A 17,704-nucleotide genomic window follows, 5' to 3' on the forward strand; every position below is an offset into this window, starting at 1 on the left:
GGATGGTGTTCAGTCACTATTTGGTGATTTTATGTGGTAATTGTATGGCGGTGTTCAGTCATTATATGCTGTTATTATGTGGTGATGGTATGGCAGTATTCTGTCGCTATTTTAGGTTATTATGTTTGTGTTGCATGGCGATATTCAGTCAGTTTACAGTGTTATTATGTGGTGATTGTATGGCGGTATTCAGTCACTATTTGGTGTTATTATGTGGTGGTGGTTTGGCGATATTTTATCACATTTGTTGTTAGTATATGGTGACGGTTTGGCGGTATTCAGTCACGACTCGATACAGAGCCCGGATAGCTCAGTCGGTAGAGCATCAGACTTTTAATCTGAGGGTCCAGGGTTCAAGTCCCTGTTCGGGCGGATGCTTTTAATAAAGCGGAAAACAATAAACGCTATAATTTAAGGATGTGAGAAAACTACTGAAAAACAAATGATGGTGACTATTCAGAAAAATATCTTGGTTACCGTAGTTTCTTTGATTTCAGCTAGTTTATGACAGTATAGAGCCGTGACCATGTTCTGCTCGGTTGCTTTTTTGGCACCAGCAGCAAGTGATCACTGGTAATGTTATGTACCATGGCTATGGTATGATGGTACTCAGTCACTGTTTAGCACTATTACTTGGTTCTGTTATGGTGATATTCAGAAGATGCTTATTTTCATAACTGTAACTCCTGCCTATAAGCCACAAATCAATAGTAGACAGATCGCTAACAACAGCCATGTGATGTTTGGTCTCTGGGTAGTGGTAAAATCCTGATAAAAGATATGGCGGCGATCTCAACCTTTTGCGATCTTCAGGGGTAAAGATATCACATAAGTTGGGAATTTCATAAAATTCTGAACGGCTGAGGGCATCCCACAAGCAGACTCACGTGAGGTCATCACGAGAGTAAAGTGGGTGTAACTTAGTATGGCGGTATTCAGTCACTATTTTGTGTTATTATGTGGTCATGGTATTGTGGTAATCAGTCATTATTTGGTGTTTTTATGTTGGGATGGTGTTCAGTCACTATTTGGTGATTTTATGTGGTAATTGTATGGCGGTGTTCAGTCATTATATGCTGTTATTATGTGGTGATGGTATGGCAGTATTCTGTCGCTATTTTAGGTTATTATGTTTGTGTTGCATGGCGATATTCAGTCAGTTTACAGTGTTATTATGTGGTGATTGTATGGCGGTATTCAGTCACTATTTGGTGTTATTATGTGGTGGTGGTTTGGCGATATTTTATCACATTTGTTGTTAGTATATGGTGACGGTTTGGCGGTATTCAGTCACGACTCGATACAGAGCCCGGATAGCTCAGTCGGTAGAGCATCAGACTTTTAATCTGAGGGTCCAGGGTTCAAGTTCCTGTTCGGGCGGATGCTTTTAATAAAGCGGAAAACAATAAACGCTATAATTTAAGGATGTGAGAAAACTACTGAAAAACAAATGATGGTGACTATTCAGAAAAATATCTTGGTTACCGTAGTTTCTTTGATTTCAGCTAGTTTATGACAGTATAGAGCCGTGACCATGTTCTGCTCGGTTGCTTTTTTGGCACCAGCAGCAAGTGATCACTGGTAATGTTATGTACCATGGCTATAGTATGATGGTACTCAGTCACTGTTTAGCACTATTACTTGGTTCTGTTATGGTGATATTCAGAAGATGCTTATTTTCATAACTGTAACTCCTGCCTATAAGCCACAAATCAATAGTAGACAGATCGCTAACAACAGCCATGTGATGTTTGGTCTCTGGGTAGTGGTAACATCCTGATAAAAGATATGGCGGCGATCTCAACCTTTTGCGATCTTCAGGGGTAAAGATATCACATAAGTTGGGAATTTCATAAAATTCTGAACGGCTGAGGGCATCCCACAAGCAGACTCACGTGAGGTCATCACGAGAGTAAAGTGGGTGTAACTTAGTATGGCGGTATTCAGTCACTATTTTGTGTTATTATGTGGTCATGGTATTGTGGTAATCAGTCATTATTTGGTGTTTTTATGTTGGGATGGTGTTCAGTCACTATTTGGTGATTTTATGTGGTAATTGTATGGCGGTGTTCAGTCATTATATGCTGTTATTATGTGGTGATGGTATGGCAGTATTCTGTCGCTATTTTAGGTTATTATGTTTGTGTTGCATGGCGATATTCAGTCAGTTTACAGTGTTATTATGTGGTGATTGTATGGCGGTATTCAGTCACTATTTGGTGTTATTATGTGGTGGTGGTTTGGCAATATTTTGTCACATTTGTTGTTAGTATATGGTGACGGTTTGGCGGTATTCAGTCACGACTCGATACAGAGCCCGGATAGCTCAGTCGGTAGCGCATCAGACTTTTAATCTGAGGGTCCAGGGTTCAAGTCCCTGTTCGGGCGGATGCTTTTAATAAAGCGGAAAACAATAAACGCTATAATTTAAGGATGTGAGAAAACTACTGAAAAACAAATGATGGTGACTATTCAGAAAAATATCTTGGTTACCGTAGTTTCTTTGATTTCAGCTAGTTTATGACAGTATAGAGCCGTGACCATGTTCTGCTCGGTTGCTTTTTTGGCACCAGCAGCAAGTGATCACTGGTAATGTTATGTACCATGGCTATGGTATGATGGTACTCAGTCACTGTTTAGCACTATTACTTGGTTCTGTTATGGTGATATTCAGAAGATGCTTATTTTCATAACTGTAACTCCTGCCTATAAGCCACAAATCAATAGTAGACAGATCGCTAACAACAGCCATGTGATGTTTGGTCTCTGGGTAGTGGTAAAATCCTGATAAAAGATATGTCAGCGATCTCAACCTTTTGCGATCTTCAGGGGTAAAGATATCACATAAGTTGGGAATTTCATAAAATTCTGAACGGCTGAGGGCATCCCACAAGCAGACTCACGTGAGGTCATCACGAGAGTAAAGTGGGTGTAACTTAGTATGGCGGTATTCAGTCACTATTTTGTGTTATTATGTGGTCATGGTATTGTGGTAATCAGTCATTATTTGGTGTTTTTATGTTGGGATGGTGTTCAGTCACTATTTGGTGATTTTATGTGGTAATTGTATGGCGGTGTTCAGTCATTATATGCTGTTATTATGTGGTGATGGTATGGCAGTATTCTGTCGCTATTTTAGGTTATTATGTTTGTGTTGCATGGCGATATTCAGTCAGTTTACAGTGTTATTATGTGGTGATTGTATGGCGGTATTCAGTCACTATTTGGTGTTATTATGTGGTGGTGGTTTGGCGATATTTTATCACATTTGTTGTTAGTATATGGTGACGGTTTGGCGGTATTCAGTCACGACTCGATACAGAGCCCGGATATCTCAGTCGGTAGAGCATCAGACTTTTAATCTGAGGGTCCAGGGTTCAAGTCCCTGTTCGGGCGGATGCTTTTAATAAAGCGGAAAACAATAAACGCTATAATTTAAGGATGTGAGAAAACTACTGAAAAACAAATGATGGTGACTATTCAGAAAAATATCTTGGTTACCGTAGTTTCTTTGATTTCAGCTAGTTTATGACAGTATAGAGCCGTGACCATGTTCTGCTCGGTTGCTTTTTTGGCACCAGCAGCAAGTGATCACTGGTAATGTTATGTACCATGGCTATGGTATGATGGTACTCAGTCACTGTTTAGCACTATTACTTGGTTCTGTTATGGTGATATTCAGAAGATGCTTATTTTCATAACTGTAACTCCTGCCTATAAGCCACAAATCAATAGTAGACAGATCGCTAACAACAGCCATGTGATGTTTGGTCTCTGGGTAGTGGTAAAATCCTGATAAAAGATATGGCGGCGATCTGAACCTTTTGCGATCTTCAGGGGTAAAGATATCACATAAGTTGGGAATTTCATAAAATTCTGAACGGCTGAGGGCATCCCACAAGCAGACTCACGTGAGGTCATCACGAGAGTAAAGTGGGTGTAACTTAGTATGGCGGTATTCAGTCACTATTTTGTGTTATTATGTGGTCATGGTATTGTGGTAATCAGTCATTATTTGGTGTTTTTATGTTGGGATGGTGTTCAGTCACTATTTGGTGATTTTATGTGGTAATTGTATGGCGGTGTTCAGTCATTATATGCTGTTATTATGTGGTGATGGTATGGCAGTATTCTGTCGCTATTTTAGGTTATTATGTTTGTGTTGCATGGCGATATTCAGTCAGTTTACAGTGTTATTATGTGGTGATTGTATGGCGGTATTCAGTCACTATTTGGTGTTATTATGTGGTGGTGGTTTGGCGATATTTTATCACATTTGTTGTTAGTATATGGTGACGGTTTGGCGGTATTCAGTCACGACTCGATACAGAGCCCGGATAGCTCAGTCGGTAGCGCATCAGACTTTTAATCTGAGGGTCCAGGGTTCAAGTCCCTGTTCGGGCGGATGCTTTTAATAAAGCGTAAAACAATAAACGCTATAATTTAAGGATGTGAGAAAACTACTGAAAAACAAATGATGGTGACTATTCAGAAAAATATCTTGGTTACCGTAGTTTCTTTGATTTCAGCTAGTTTATGACAGTATAGAGCCGTGACCATGTTCTGCTCGGTTGCTTTTTTGGCACCAGCAGCAAGTGATCACTGGTAATGTTATGTACCATGGCTATGGTATGATGGTACTCAGTCACTGTTTAGCACTATTACTTGGTTCTGTTATGGTGATATTCAGAAGATGCTTATTTTCATAACTGTAACTCCTGCCTATAAGCCACAAATCAATAGTAGACAGATCGCTAACAACAGCCATGTGATGTTTGGTCTCTGGGTAGTGGTAAAATCCTGATAAAAGATATGGCGGCGATCTCAACCTTTTGCGATCTTCAGGGGTAAAGATATCACATAAGTTGGGAATTTCATAAAATTCTGAATGGCTGAGGGCATCCCACAAGCAGAGTCACGTGAGGTCATCACGAGAGTAAAGTGGGTGTAACTTAGTATGGCGGTATTCAGTCACTATTTTGTGTTATTATGTGGTCATGGTATTGTGGTAATCAGTCATTATTTGGTGTTTTTATGTTGGGATGGTGTTCAGTCACTATTTCGTGATTTTATGTGGTAATTGTATGGCGGTGTTCAGTCATTATATGCTGTTATTATGTGGTGATGGTATGGCAGTATTCTGTCGCTATTTTAGGTTATTATGTTTGTGTTGCATGGCGATATTCAGTCAGTTTACAGTGTTATTATGTGGTGATTGTATGGCGGTATTCAGTCACTATTTGGTGTTATTATGTGGTGGTGGTTTGGCGATATTTTATCACATTTGTTGTTAGTATATGGTGACGGTTTGGCGGTATTCAGTCACGACTCGATACAGAGCCCGGATAGCTCAGTCGGTAGAGCATCAGACTTTTAATCTGAGGGTCCAGGGTTCAAGTCCCTGTTCGGGCGGATGCTTTTAATAAAGCGGAAAACAATAAACGCTATAATTTAAGGATGTGAGAAAACTACTGAAAAACAAATGATGGTGACTATTCAGAAAAATATCTTGGTTACCGTAGTTTCTTTGATTTCAGCTAGTTTATGACAGTATAGAGCCGTGACCATGTTCTGCTCGGTTGCTTTTTTGGCACCAGCAGCAAGTGATCACTGGTAATGTTATGTACCATGGCTATGGTATGATGGTACTCAGTCACTGTTTAGCACTATTACTTGGTTCTGTTATGGTGATATTCAGAAGATGCTTATTTTCATAACTGTAACTCCTGCCTATAAGCCACAAATCAATAGTAGACAGATCGCTAACAACAGCCATGTGATGTTTGGTCTCTGGGTAGTGGTAAAATCCTGATAAAAGAAATGGCGGCGATCTCAACCTTTTGCGATCTTCAGGGGTAAAGATATCACATAAGTTGGGAATTTCATAAAATTCTGAACGGCTGAGGGCATCCCACAAGCAGACTCACGTGAGGTCATCACGAGAGTAAAGTGGGTGTAACTTAGTATGGCGGTATTCAGTCACTATTTTGTGTTATTATGTGGTCATGGTATTGTGGTAATCAGTCATTATTTGGTGTTTTTATGTTGGGATGGTGTTCAGTCACTATTTGGTGATTTTATGTGGTAATTGTATGGCGGTGTTCAGTCATTATATGCTGTTATTATGTGGTGATGGTATGGCAGTATTCTGTCGCTATTTTAGGTTATTATGTTTGTGTTGCATGGCGATATTCAGTCAGTTTACAGTGTTATTATGTGGTGATTCTATGGCGGTATTCAGTCACTATTTGGTGTTATTATGTGGTGGTGGTTTGGCGATATTTTATCACATTTGTTGTTAGTATATGGTGACGGTTTGGCGGTATTCAGTCACGACTCGATACAGAGCCCGGATAGCTCAGTCGGTAGAGCATCATGTTATTATGTGGTGATTGTATGGCGATATTCAGTCACTATTTGGTGTTATTAAGCGGTGGTGGTTTGGCGATATTTTATCACATTTGTTGTTAGTATATGGTGACGGTTTGGCGGTATTCAGTCACGAATCGATACAGAACCCGGATAGCTCAGTCGGTAGAGCATCAGACTTTTAATCTGAGGGTCCAGGGTTCAAGTCCCTGTTCGGGCGTATGCTTTTAATAAAGCGGAAAACAATAAACGCTATAATTTAAGGATGTGAGAAAACTACTGAAAAACAAATGATGGTGACTATTCAGAAAAATATCTTGGTTACCGTAGTTTCTTTGATTCCAGCTAGTTTATGACAGTATAGAGCCGTGACCATGTTCTGCTCGGTTGCTTTTTTGGCACCAGCAGCAAGTGATCACTGGTAATGTTATGTACCATGGCTATGGTATGATGGTACTCAGTCACTGTTTAGCACTATTACTTGGTTCTGTTATGGTGATATTCAGAAGATGCTTATTTTCATAACTGTAACTCCTGCCTATAAGCCACAAATCAATAGTAGACAGATCGCTAACAACAGCCATGTGATGTTTGGTCTCTGGGTAGTGGTAAAATCCTGATAAAAGATATGGCGGCGATCTCAACCTTTTGCGATCTTCAGGGGTAAAGATATCACATAAGTTGGGAATTTCATAAAATTCTGAACGGCTGAGGGCATCCCACAAGCAGACTCACGTGAGGTCATCACGAGAGTAAAGTGGGTGTAACTTAGTATGGCGGTATTCAGTCACTATTTTGTGTTATTATGTGGTCATGGTATTGTGGTAATCAGTCATTATTTGGTGTTTTTATGTTGGGATGGTGTTCAGTCACTATTTGGTGATTTTATGTGGTAATTGTATGGCGGTGTTCAGTCATTATATGCTGTTATTATGTGGTGATGGTATGGCAGTATTCTGTCGCTATTTTAGGTTATTATGTTTGTGTTGCATGGGGATATTCAGTCAGTTTACAGTGTTATTATGTGGTGATTGTATGGCGGTATTCAGTCACTATTTGGTGTTATTATGTGGTGGTGGTTTGGCGATATTTTATCACATTTGTTGTTAGTATATGGTGACGGTTTGGCGGTATTCAGTCACAACTCGATACAGAGCCCGGATAGCTCAGTCGGTAGAGCATCAGACTCTTAATCTGAGGGTCCAGAGTTCAAGTCCCTGTTCGGGCGGATGCTTTTAATAAAGCGGAAAACAATAAACGCTATAATTTAAGGATGTGAGAAAACTACTGAAAAACAAATGATGGTGACTATTCAGAAAAATATCTTGGTTACCGTTGTTTCTTTGATTCCAGCTAGTTTATGACAGTATAGAGCCGTGACCATGTTCTGCTCGGTTGCTTTTTTGGCACCAGCAGCAAGTGATCACTGGTAATGTTATGTACCATGGCTATGGTATGATGGTACTCAGTCACTGTTTAGCACTATTACTTGGTTCTGTTATGGTGATATTCAGAAGATGCTTATTTTCATAACTGTAACTCCTGCCTATAAGCCACAAATCAATAGTAGACAGATCGCTAACAACAGCCATGTGATGTTTGGTCTCTGGGTAGTGGTAAAATCCTGATAAAAGATATGGCAGCGATCTCAACCTTTTGCGATCTTCAGGGGTAAAGATATCACATAAGTTGGGAATTTCATAAAATTCTGAACGGCTGAGGGCATCCCACAAGCAGACTCACGTGAGGTTATCACGAGAGTAAAGTGGGTGTAACTTAGTATGGCGGTATTCAGTCACTATTTTGTGTTATTATGTGGTCATGGTATTGTGGTAATCAGTCATTATTTGGTGTTTTTATGTGGTAATTGTATGGCGGTGTTCAGTCATTATATGCTGTTATTATGTGGTGATGGTATGGCAGTATTCTGTCGCTATTTTAGGTTATTATGTTTGTGTTGCATGGCGATATTCAGTCAGTTTACAGTGTTATTATGTGGTGATTGTATGGCGGTATTCAGTCACTATTTGGTGTTATTATGTGGTGGTGGTTTGGCGATATTTTATCACATTTGTTGTTAGTATATGGTGACGGTTTGGCGGTATTCAGTCACGACTCGATACAGAGCCCGGATAGCTCAGTCGGTAGAGCATCAGACTTTTAATCTGAGGGTCCAGGGTTCAAGTCCCTGTTCGGGCGGATGCTTTTAATAAAGCGGAAAACAATAAACGCTATAATTTAAGGATGTGAGAAAACTAGTGAAAAACAAATGATGGTGACTATTCAGAAAAATATCTTGGTTACCGTAGTTTCTTTGATTTCAGCTAGTTTATGACAGTATAGAGCCGTGACCATGTTCTGCTCGGTTGCTTTTTTGGCACCAGCAGCAAGTGATCACTGGTAATGTTATGTACCATGGCTATGGTATGATGGTACTCAGTCACTGTTTCGCACTATTACTTGGTTCTGTTATGGTGATATTCAGAAGATGCTTATTTTCATAACTGTAACTCCTGCCTATAAGCCACAAATCAATAGTAGACAGATCGCTAACAACAGCCATGTGATGTTTGGTCTCTGGGTAGTGGTAAAATCCTGATAAAAGATATGGCGGCGATCTCAACCTTTTGCGATCTTCAGGGGTAAAGATATCACATAAGTTGGGAATTTCATAAAATTCTGAACGGCTGAGGGCATCCCACAAGCAGACTCACGTGAGGTCATCACGAGAGTAAAGTGGGTGTAACTTAGTATGGCGGTATTCAGTCACTATTTTGTGTTATTATGTGGTCATGGTATTGTGGTAATCAGTCATTATTTGGTGTTTTTATGTTGGGATGGTGTTCAGTCACTATTTGGTGATTTTATGTGGTAATTGTATGGCGGTGTTCAGTCATTATATGCTGTTATTATGTGGTGATGGTATGGCAGTATTCTGTCGCTATTTTAGGTTATTATGTTTGTGTTGCATGGCGATATTCAGTCAGTTTACAGTGTTATTATGTGGTGATTGTATGGCGGTATTCAGTCACTATTTGGTGTTATTATGTGGTGGTGGTTTGGCGATATTTTATCACATTTGTTGTTAGTATATGGTGACGGTTTGGCGGTATTCAGTCACGACTCGATACAGAGCCCGGATAGCTCAGTCGGTAGAGCATCAGACTTTTAATCTGAGGGTCCAGGGTTCAAGTCCCTGTTCGGGCGGATGCTTTTAATAAAGCGGAAAACAATAAACGCTATAATTTAAGGATGTGAGAAAACTAGTGAAAAACAAATGATGGTGACTATTCAGAAAAATATCTTGGTTACCGTAGTTTCTTTGATTTCAGCTAGTTTATGACAGTATAGAGCCGTGACCATGTTCTGCTCGGTTGCTTTTTTGGCACCAGCAGCAAGTGATCACTGGTAATGTTATGTACCATGGCTATGGTATGATGGTACTCAGTCACTGTTTAGCACTATTACTTGGTTCTGTTATGGTGATATTCAGAAGATGCTTATTTTTATAACTGTAACTCCTGCCTATAAACCACAAATCAATAGTAGACAGATCGCTAACAACAGCCATGTGATGTTTGGTCTCTGGGTAGTGGTAAAATCCTGATAAAAGATATGGCGGCGATCTGAACCTTTTGCGATCTTCAGGGGTAAAGATATCACATAAGTTGGGAATTTCATAAAATTCTGAACGGCTGAGGGCATCCCACAAGCAGACTCACGTGAGGTCATCACGAGAGTAAAGTGGGTGTAACTTAGTATGGCGGTATTCAGTCACTATTTTGTGTTATTATGTGGTCATGGTATTGTGGTAATCAGTCATTATTTGGTGTTTTTATGTTGGGATGGTGTTCAGTCACTATTTGGTGATTTTATGTGGTAATTGTATGGCGGTGTTCAGTCATTATATGCTGTTATTATGTGGTGATGGTATGGCAGTATTCTGTCGCTATTTTAGGTTATTATGTTTGTGTTGCATGGCGATATTCAGTCAGTTTACAGTGTTATTATGTGGTGATTGTATGGCGGTATTCAGTCACTATTTGGTGTTATTATGTGGTGGTGGTTTGGCGATATTTTATCACATTTGTTGTTAGTATATGGTGACGGTTTGGCGGTATTCAGTCACGACTCGATACAGAGCCCAGATAGCTCAGTCGGTAGAGCATCAGACTTTTAATCTGAGGGTCCAGGGTTCAAGTCCCTGTTCGGGCGGATGCTTTTAATAAAGCGGAAAACAATAAACGCTATAATTTAAGGATGTGAGAAAACTACTGAAAAACAAATGATGGTGACTATTCAGAAAAATATCTTGGTTACCGTAGTTTCTTTGATTTCAGCTAGTTTATGACAGTATAGAGCCGTGACCATGTTCTGCTCGGTTGCTTTTTTGGCACCAGCAGCAAGTGATCACTGGTAATGTTATGTACCATGGCTATGGTATGATGGTACTCAGTCACTGTTTAGCACTATTACTTGGTTCTGTTATGGTGATATTCAGAAGATGCTTATTTTCATAACTGTAACTCCTGCCTATAAGCCACAAATCAATAGTAGACAGATCGCTAACAACAGCCATGTGATGTTTGGTCTCTGGGTAGTGGTAAAATCCTGATAAAAGATATGGCAGCGATCTCAACCTTTTGCGATCTTCAGGGGTAAAGATATCACATAAGTTGGGAATTTCATAAAATTCTGAACGGCTGAGGGCATCCCACAAGCAGACTCACGTGAGGTCATCACGAGAGTAAAGTGGGTGTAACTTAGTATGGCGGTATTCAGTCACTATTTTGTGTTATTATGTGGTCATGGTATTGTGGTAATCAGTCATTATTTGGTGTTTTTATGTTGGGATGGTGTTCAGTCACTATTTGGTGATTTTATGTGGTAATTGTATGGCGGTGTTCAGTCATTATATGCTGTTATTATGTGGTGATGGTATGGCAGTATTCTGTCGCTATTTTAGGTTATTATGTTTGTGTTGCATGGCGATATTCAGTCAGTTTACAGTGTTATTATGTGGTGATTGTATGGCGGTATTCAGTCACTATTTGGTGTTATTATGTGGTGGTGGTTTGGCGATATTTTATCACATTTGTTGTTAGTATATGGTGACGGTTTGGCGGTATTCAGTCACGACTCGATACAGAGCCCGGATAGCTCAGTCGGTAGAGCATCAGACTTTTAATCTGAGGGTCCAGGGTTCAAGTCCCTGTTCGGGCGGATGCTTTTAATAAAGCGGAAAACAATAAACGCTATAATTTAAGGATGTGAGAAAACTACTGAAAAACAAATGATGGTGACTATTCAGAAAAATATCTTGGTTACCGTAGTTTCTTTGATTTCAGCTAGTTTATGACAGTATAGAGCCGTGACCATGTTCTGCTCGGTTGCTTTTTTGGCACCAGCAGCAAGTGATCACTGGTAATGTTATGTACCATGGCTATGGTATGATGGTACTCAGTCACTGTTTAGCACTATTACTTGGTTCTGTTATGGTGATATTCAGAAGATGCTTATTTTCATAACTGTAACTCCTGCCTATAAGCCACAAATCAATAGTAGACAGATCGCTAACAACAGCCATGTGATGTTTGGTCTCTGGGTAGTGGTAAAATCCTGATAAAAGATATGGCGGCGATCTCAACCTTTTGCGATCTTCAGGGGTAAAGATATCACATAAGTTGGGAATTTCATAAAATTCTGAACGGCTGAGGGCATCCCACAAGCAGACTCACGTGAGGTCATCACGAGAGTAAAGTGGGTGTAACTTAGTATGGCGGTATTCAGTCACTATTTTGTGTTATTATGTGGTCATGGTATTGTGGTAATCAGTCATTATTTGGTGTTTTTATGTTGGGATGGTGTTCAGTCACTATTTCGTGATTTTATGTGGTAATTGTATGGCGGTGTTCAGTCATTATATGCTGTTATTATGTGGTGATGGTATGGCAGTATTCTGTCGCTATTTTAGGTTATTATGTTTGTGTTGCATGGCGATATTCAGTCAGTTTACAGTGTTATTATGTGGTGATTGTATGGCGGTATTCAGTCACTATTTGGTGTTATTATGTGGTGGTGGTTTGGCGATATTTTATCACATTTGTTGTTAGTATATGGTGACGGTTTGGCGGTATTCAGTCACAACTCGATACAGAGCCCGGATAGCTCAGTCGGTAGAGCATCAGACTTTTAATCTGAGGGTCCAGGGTTCAAGTCCCTGTTCGGGCGGATGCTTTTAATAAAGCGGAAAACAATAAACGCTATAATTTAAGGATGTGAGAAAACTACTGAAAAACAAATGATGGTGACTATTCAGAAAAATATCTTGGTTACCGTAGTTTCTTTGATTTCAGCTAGTTTATGACAGTATAGAGCCGTGACCATGTTCTGCTCGGTTGCTTTTTTGGCACCAGCAGCAAGTGATCACTGGTAATGTTATGTACCATGGCTATGGTATGATGGTACTCAGTCACTGTTTAGCACTATTACTTGGTTCTGTTATGGTGATATTCAGAAGATGCTTATTTTCATAACTGTAACTCCTGCCTATAAGCCACAAATCAATAGTAGACAGATCGCTAACAACAGCCATGTGATGTTTGGTCTCTGGGTAGTGGTAAAATCCTGATAAAAGATATGGCGGCGATCTGAACCTTTTGCGATCTTCAGGGGTAAAGATATCACATAAGTTGGGAATTTCATAAAATTCTGAACGGCTGAGGGCATCCCACAAGCAGACTCACGTGAGGTCATCACGAGAGTAAAGTGGGTGTAACTTAGTATGGCGGTATTCAGTCACTATTTTGTGTTATTATGTGGTCATGGTATTGTGGTAATCAGTCAATATTTGGTGTTTTTATGTTGGCATGGTGTTCAGTCACTATTTGGTGATTTTATGTGGTAATTGTATGGCGGTGTTCAGTCATTATATGCTGTTATTATGTGGTGATGGTATGGCAGTATTCTGTCGCTATTTTAGGTTATTATGTTTGTGTTGCATGGCGATATTCAGTCAGTTTACAGTGTTATTATGTGGTGATTGTATGGCGGTATTCAGTCACTATTTGGTGTTATTATGTGGTGGTGGTTTGGCGATATTTTATCACATTTGTTGTTAGTATATGGTGACGGTTTGGCGGTATTCAGTCACGACTCGATACAGATCCCGGATAGCTCAGTCGGTAGAGCATCAGACTTTTAATCTGAGGGTCCAGGGTTCAAGTCCCTGTTCAGGCGGATGCTTTTAATAAAGCGGAAAACAATAAACGCTATAATTTAAGGATGTGAGAAAACTACTGAAAAACAAATGATGGTGACTATTCAGAAAAATATCTTGGTTACCGTAGTTTCTTTGATTTCAGCTAGTTTATGACAGTATAGAGCCGTGACCATGTTCTGCTCGGTTGCTTTTTTGGCACCAGCAGCAAGTGATCACTGGTAATGTTATGTACCATGGCTATGGTATGATGGTACTCAGTCACTGTTTAGCACTATTACTTGGTTCTGTTATGGTGATATTCAGAAGATGCTTATTTTCATAACTGTAACTCCTGCCTATAAGCCACAAATCAATAGTAGACAGATCGCTAACAACAGCCATGTGATGTTTGGTCTCTGGGTAGTGGTAAAATCCTGATAAAAGAAATGGCGGCGATCTCAACCTTTTGCGATCTTCAGGGGTAAAGATATCACATAAGTTGGGAATTTCATAAAATTCTGAACGGCTGAGGGCATCCCACAAGCAGACTCACGTGAGGTCATCACGAGAGTAAAGTGGGTGTAACTTAGTATGGCGGTATTCAGTCACTATTTTGTGTTATTATGTGGTCATGGTATTGTGGTAATCAGTCATTATTTGGTGTTTTTATGTTGAGATGGTGTTCAGTCACTATTTGGTGATTTTATGTGGTAATTGTATGGCGGTGTTCAGTCATTATATGCTGTTATTATGTGGTGATGGTATGGCAGTATTCTGTCGCTATTTTAGGTTATTATGTTTGTGTTGCATGGCGATATTCAGTCAGTTTACAGTGTTATTATGTGGTGATTCTATGGCGGTATTCAGTCACTATTTGGTGTTATTATGTGGTGGTGGTTTGGCGATATTTTATCACATTTGTTGTTAGTATATGGTGACGGTTTGGCGGTATTCAGTCACGACTCGATACAGAGCCCGGATAGCTCAGTCGGTAGAGCATCATGTTATTATGTGGTGATTGTATGGCGATATTCAGTCACTATTTGGTGTTATTAAGCGGTGGTGGTTTGGCGATATTTTATCACATTTGTTGTTAGTATATGGTGACGGTTTGGCGGTATTCAGTCACGACTCGATACAGAGCCCGGATAGCTCAGTCGGTAGAGCATCAGACTTTTAATCTGAGGGTCCAGGGTTCAAGTCCCTGTTCGGGCGGATGCTTTTAATAAAGCGGAAAACAATAAACGCTATAATTTAAGGATGTGAGAAAACTACTGAAAAACAAATGATGGTGACTATTCAGAAAAATATCTTGGTTACCGTAGTTTCTTTGATTTCAGCTAGTTTATGACAGTATAGAGCCGTGACCATGTTCTGCTCGGTTGCTTTTTTGGCACCAGCAGCAAGTGATCACTGGTAATGTTATGTACCATGGCTATGGTATGATGGTACTCAGTCACTGTTTAGCACTATTACTTGGTTCTGTTATGGTGATATTCAGAAGATGCTTATTTTCATAACTGTAACTCCTGCCTATAAGCCACAAATCAATAGTAGACAGATCGCTAACAACAGCCATGTGATGTTTGGTCTCTGGGTAGTGGTAAAATCCTGATAAAAGATATGGCGGCGATCTCAACCTTTTGCGATCTTCAGGGGTAAAGATATCACATAAGTTGGGAATTTCATAAAATTCTGAACGGCTGAGGGCATCCCACAAGCAGACTCACGTGAGGTCATCACGAGAGTAAAGTGGGTGTAACTTAGTATGGCGGTATTCAGTCACTATTTTGTGTTATTATGTGGTCATGGTATTGTGGTAATCAGTCATTATTTGGTGTTTTTATGTTGGGATGGTGTTCAGTCACTATTTGGTGATTTTATGTGGTAATTGTATGGCGGTGTTCAGTCATTATATGCTGTTATTATGTGGTGATGGTATGGCAGTATTCTGTCGCTATTTTAGGTTATTATGTTTGTGTTGCATGGCGATATTCAGTCAGTTTACAGTGTTATTATGTGGTGATTGTATGGCGGTATTCAGTCACTATTTGGTGTTATTATGTGGTGGTGGTTTGGCGATATTTTATCACATTTGTTGTTAGTATATGGTGACGGTTTGGCGGTATTCAGTCACGACTCGATACAGAGCCCGGATAGCTCAGTCGGTAGAGCATCAGACTTTTAATCTGAGGGTCCAGGGTTCAAGTCCCTGTTCGGGCGGATGCTTTTAATAAAGCGGAAAACAATAAACGCTATAATTTAAGGATGTGAGAAAACTAGTGAAAAACAAATGATGGTGACTATTCAGAAAAATATCTTGGTTACCGTAGTTTCTTTGATTTCAGCTAGTTTATGACAGTATAGAGCCGTGACCATGTTCTGCTCGGTTGCTTTTTTGGCACCAGCAGCAAGTGATCACTGGTAATGTTATGTACCATGGCTATGGTATGATGGTACTCAGTCACTGTTTCGCACTATTACTTGGTTCTGTTATGGTGATATTCAGAAGATGCTTATTTTCATAACTGTAACTCCTGCCTATAAGCCACAAATCAATAGTAGACAGATCGCTAACAACAGCCATGTGATGTTTGGTCTCTGGGTAGTGGTAAAATCCTGATAAAAGATATGGCGGCGATCTCAACCTTTTGCGATCTTCAGGGGTAAAGATATCACATAAGTTGGGAATTTCATAAAATTCTGAACGGCTGAGGGCATCCCACAAGCAGACTCACGTGAGGTCATCACGAGAGTAAAGTGGGTGTAACTTAGTATGGCGGTATTCAGTCACTATTTTGTGTTATTATGTGGTCATGGTATTGTGGTAATCAGTCATTATTTGGTGTTTTTATGTTGGGATGGTGTTCAGTCACTATTTGGTGATTTTATGTGGTAATTGTATGGCGGTGTTCAGTCATTATATGCTGTTATTATGTGGTGATGGTATGGCAGTATTCTGTCGCTATTTTAGGTTATTATGTTTGTGTTGCATGGCGATATTCAGTCAGTTTACAGTGTTATTATGTGGTGATTGTATGGCGGTATTCAGTCACTATTTGGTGTTATTATGTGGTGGTGGTTTGGCGATATTTTATCACATTTGTTGTTAGTATATGGTGACGGTTTGGCGGTATTCAGTCACAACTCGATACAGAGCCCGGATAGCTCAGTCGGTAGAGCATCAGACTTTTAATCTGAGGGTCCAGGGTTCAAGTCCCTGTTCGGGCGGATGCTTTTAATAAAGCGGAAAACAATAAACGCTATAATTTAAGGATGTGAGAAAACTACTGAAAAACAAATGATGGTGACTATTCAGAAAAATATCTTGGTTACCGTAGTTTCTTTGATTTCAGCTAGTTTATGACAGTATAGAGCCGTGACCATGTTCTGCTCGGTTGCTTTTTTGGCACCAGCAGCAAGTGATCACTGGTAATGTTATGTACCATGGCTATGGTATGATGGTACTCAGTCACTGTTTAGCACTATTACTTGGTTCTGTTATGGTGATATTCAGAAGATGCTTATTTTCATAACTGTAACTCCTGCCTATAAGCCACAAATCAATAGTAGACAGATCGCTAACAACAGCCATGTGATGTTTGGTCTCTGGGTAGTGGTAAAATCCTGATAAAAGATATGGCAGCGATCTCAACCTTTTGCGATCTTCAGGGGTAAAGATATCACATAAGTTGGGAATTTCATAAAATTCTGAACGGCTGAGGGCATCCCACAAGCAGACTCACGTGAGGTCATCACGAGAGTAAAGTGGGTGTAACTTAGTATGGCGGTATTCAGTCACTATTTTGTGTTATTATGTGGTCATGGTATTGTGGTAATCAGTCATTATTTGGTGTTTTTATGTTGGGATGGTGTTCAGTCACTATTTGGTGATTTTATGTGGTAATTGTATGGCGGTGTTCAGTCATTATATGCTGTTATTATGTGGTGATGGTATGGCAGTATTCTGTCGCTATTTTAGGTTATTATGTTTGTGTTGCATGGCGATATTCAGTCAGTTTACAGTGTTATTATGTGGTGATTGTATGGCGGTATTCAGTCACTATTTGGTGTTATTATGTGGTGGTGGTTTGGCGATATTTTATCACATTTGTTGTTAGTATATGGTGACGG

At 39.8% G+C, this 17,704-nt stretch overlaps 9 non-coding genes across 9 annotated transcripts; all 9 read left to right on the top strand.

Annotated features, from left to right (window-relative positions):
* Positions 1-299: 299 nt before the first annotated feature.
* Positions 300-372, top strand: TRNAK-UUU (transfer RNA lysine (anticodon UUU)). Its single transcript has one exon. It is a non-coding gene; the product is annotated as a tRNA-Lys (tRNA).
* Positions 373-5,339: 4,967 nt separating this feature from the next.
* TRNAK-UUU (transfer RNA lysine (anticodon UUU)) lies at positions 5,340-5,412 on the top strand. The gene has a single exon. It is a non-coding gene; the product is annotated as a tRNA-Lys (tRNA).
* Positions 5,413-8,495: 3,083 nt separating this feature from the next.
* Positions 8,496-8,568, top strand: TRNAK-UUU (transfer RNA lysine (anticodon UUU)). Its single transcript has one exon. It is a non-coding gene; the product is annotated as a tRNA-Lys (tRNA).
* Positions 8,569-9,503: 935 nt separating this feature from the next.
* TRNAK-UUU (transfer RNA lysine (anticodon UUU)) lies at positions 9,504-9,576 on the top strand. The gene has a single exon. It is a non-coding gene; the product is annotated as a tRNA-Lys (tRNA).
* Positions 9,577-11,519: 1,943 nt separating this feature from the next.
* Positions 11,520-11,592, top strand: TRNAK-UUU (transfer RNA lysine (anticodon UUU)). The gene has a single exon. It is a non-coding gene; the product is annotated as a tRNA-Lys (tRNA).
* Positions 11,593-12,527: 935 nt separating this feature from the next.
* On the top strand, positions 12,528-12,600 carry TRNAK-UUU (transfer RNA lysine (anticodon UUU)). The gene has a single exon. It is a non-coding gene; the product is annotated as a tRNA-Lys (tRNA).
* A 2,112-nt stretch (positions 12,601-14,712) lies between these two features.
* On the top strand, positions 14,713-14,785 carry TRNAK-UUU (transfer RNA lysine (anticodon UUU)). The gene has a single exon. It is a non-coding gene; the product is annotated as a tRNA-Lys (tRNA).
* A 935-nt stretch (positions 14,786-15,720) lies between these two features.
* TRNAK-UUU (transfer RNA lysine (anticodon UUU)) lies at positions 15,721-15,793 on the top strand. Its single transcript has one exon. It is a non-coding gene; the product is annotated as a tRNA-Lys (tRNA).
* A 935-nt stretch (positions 15,794-16,728) lies between these two features.
* TRNAK-UUU (transfer RNA lysine (anticodon UUU)) lies at positions 16,729-16,801 on the top strand. Its single transcript has one exon. It is a non-coding gene; the product is annotated as a tRNA-Lys (tRNA).
* Positions 16,802-17,704: the final 903 nt, after the last annotated feature.

The sequence above is a fragment of the Ranitomeya imitator genome, chromosome 4 (assembly GCF_032444005.1).
Source record: "Ranitomeya imitator isolate aRanImi1 chromosome 4, aRanImi1.pri, whole genome shotgun sequence".
Classification (NCBI taxonomy): Eukaryota; Metazoa; Chordata; class Amphibia; order Anura; family Dendrobatidae; genus Ranitomeya; species Ranitomeya imitator.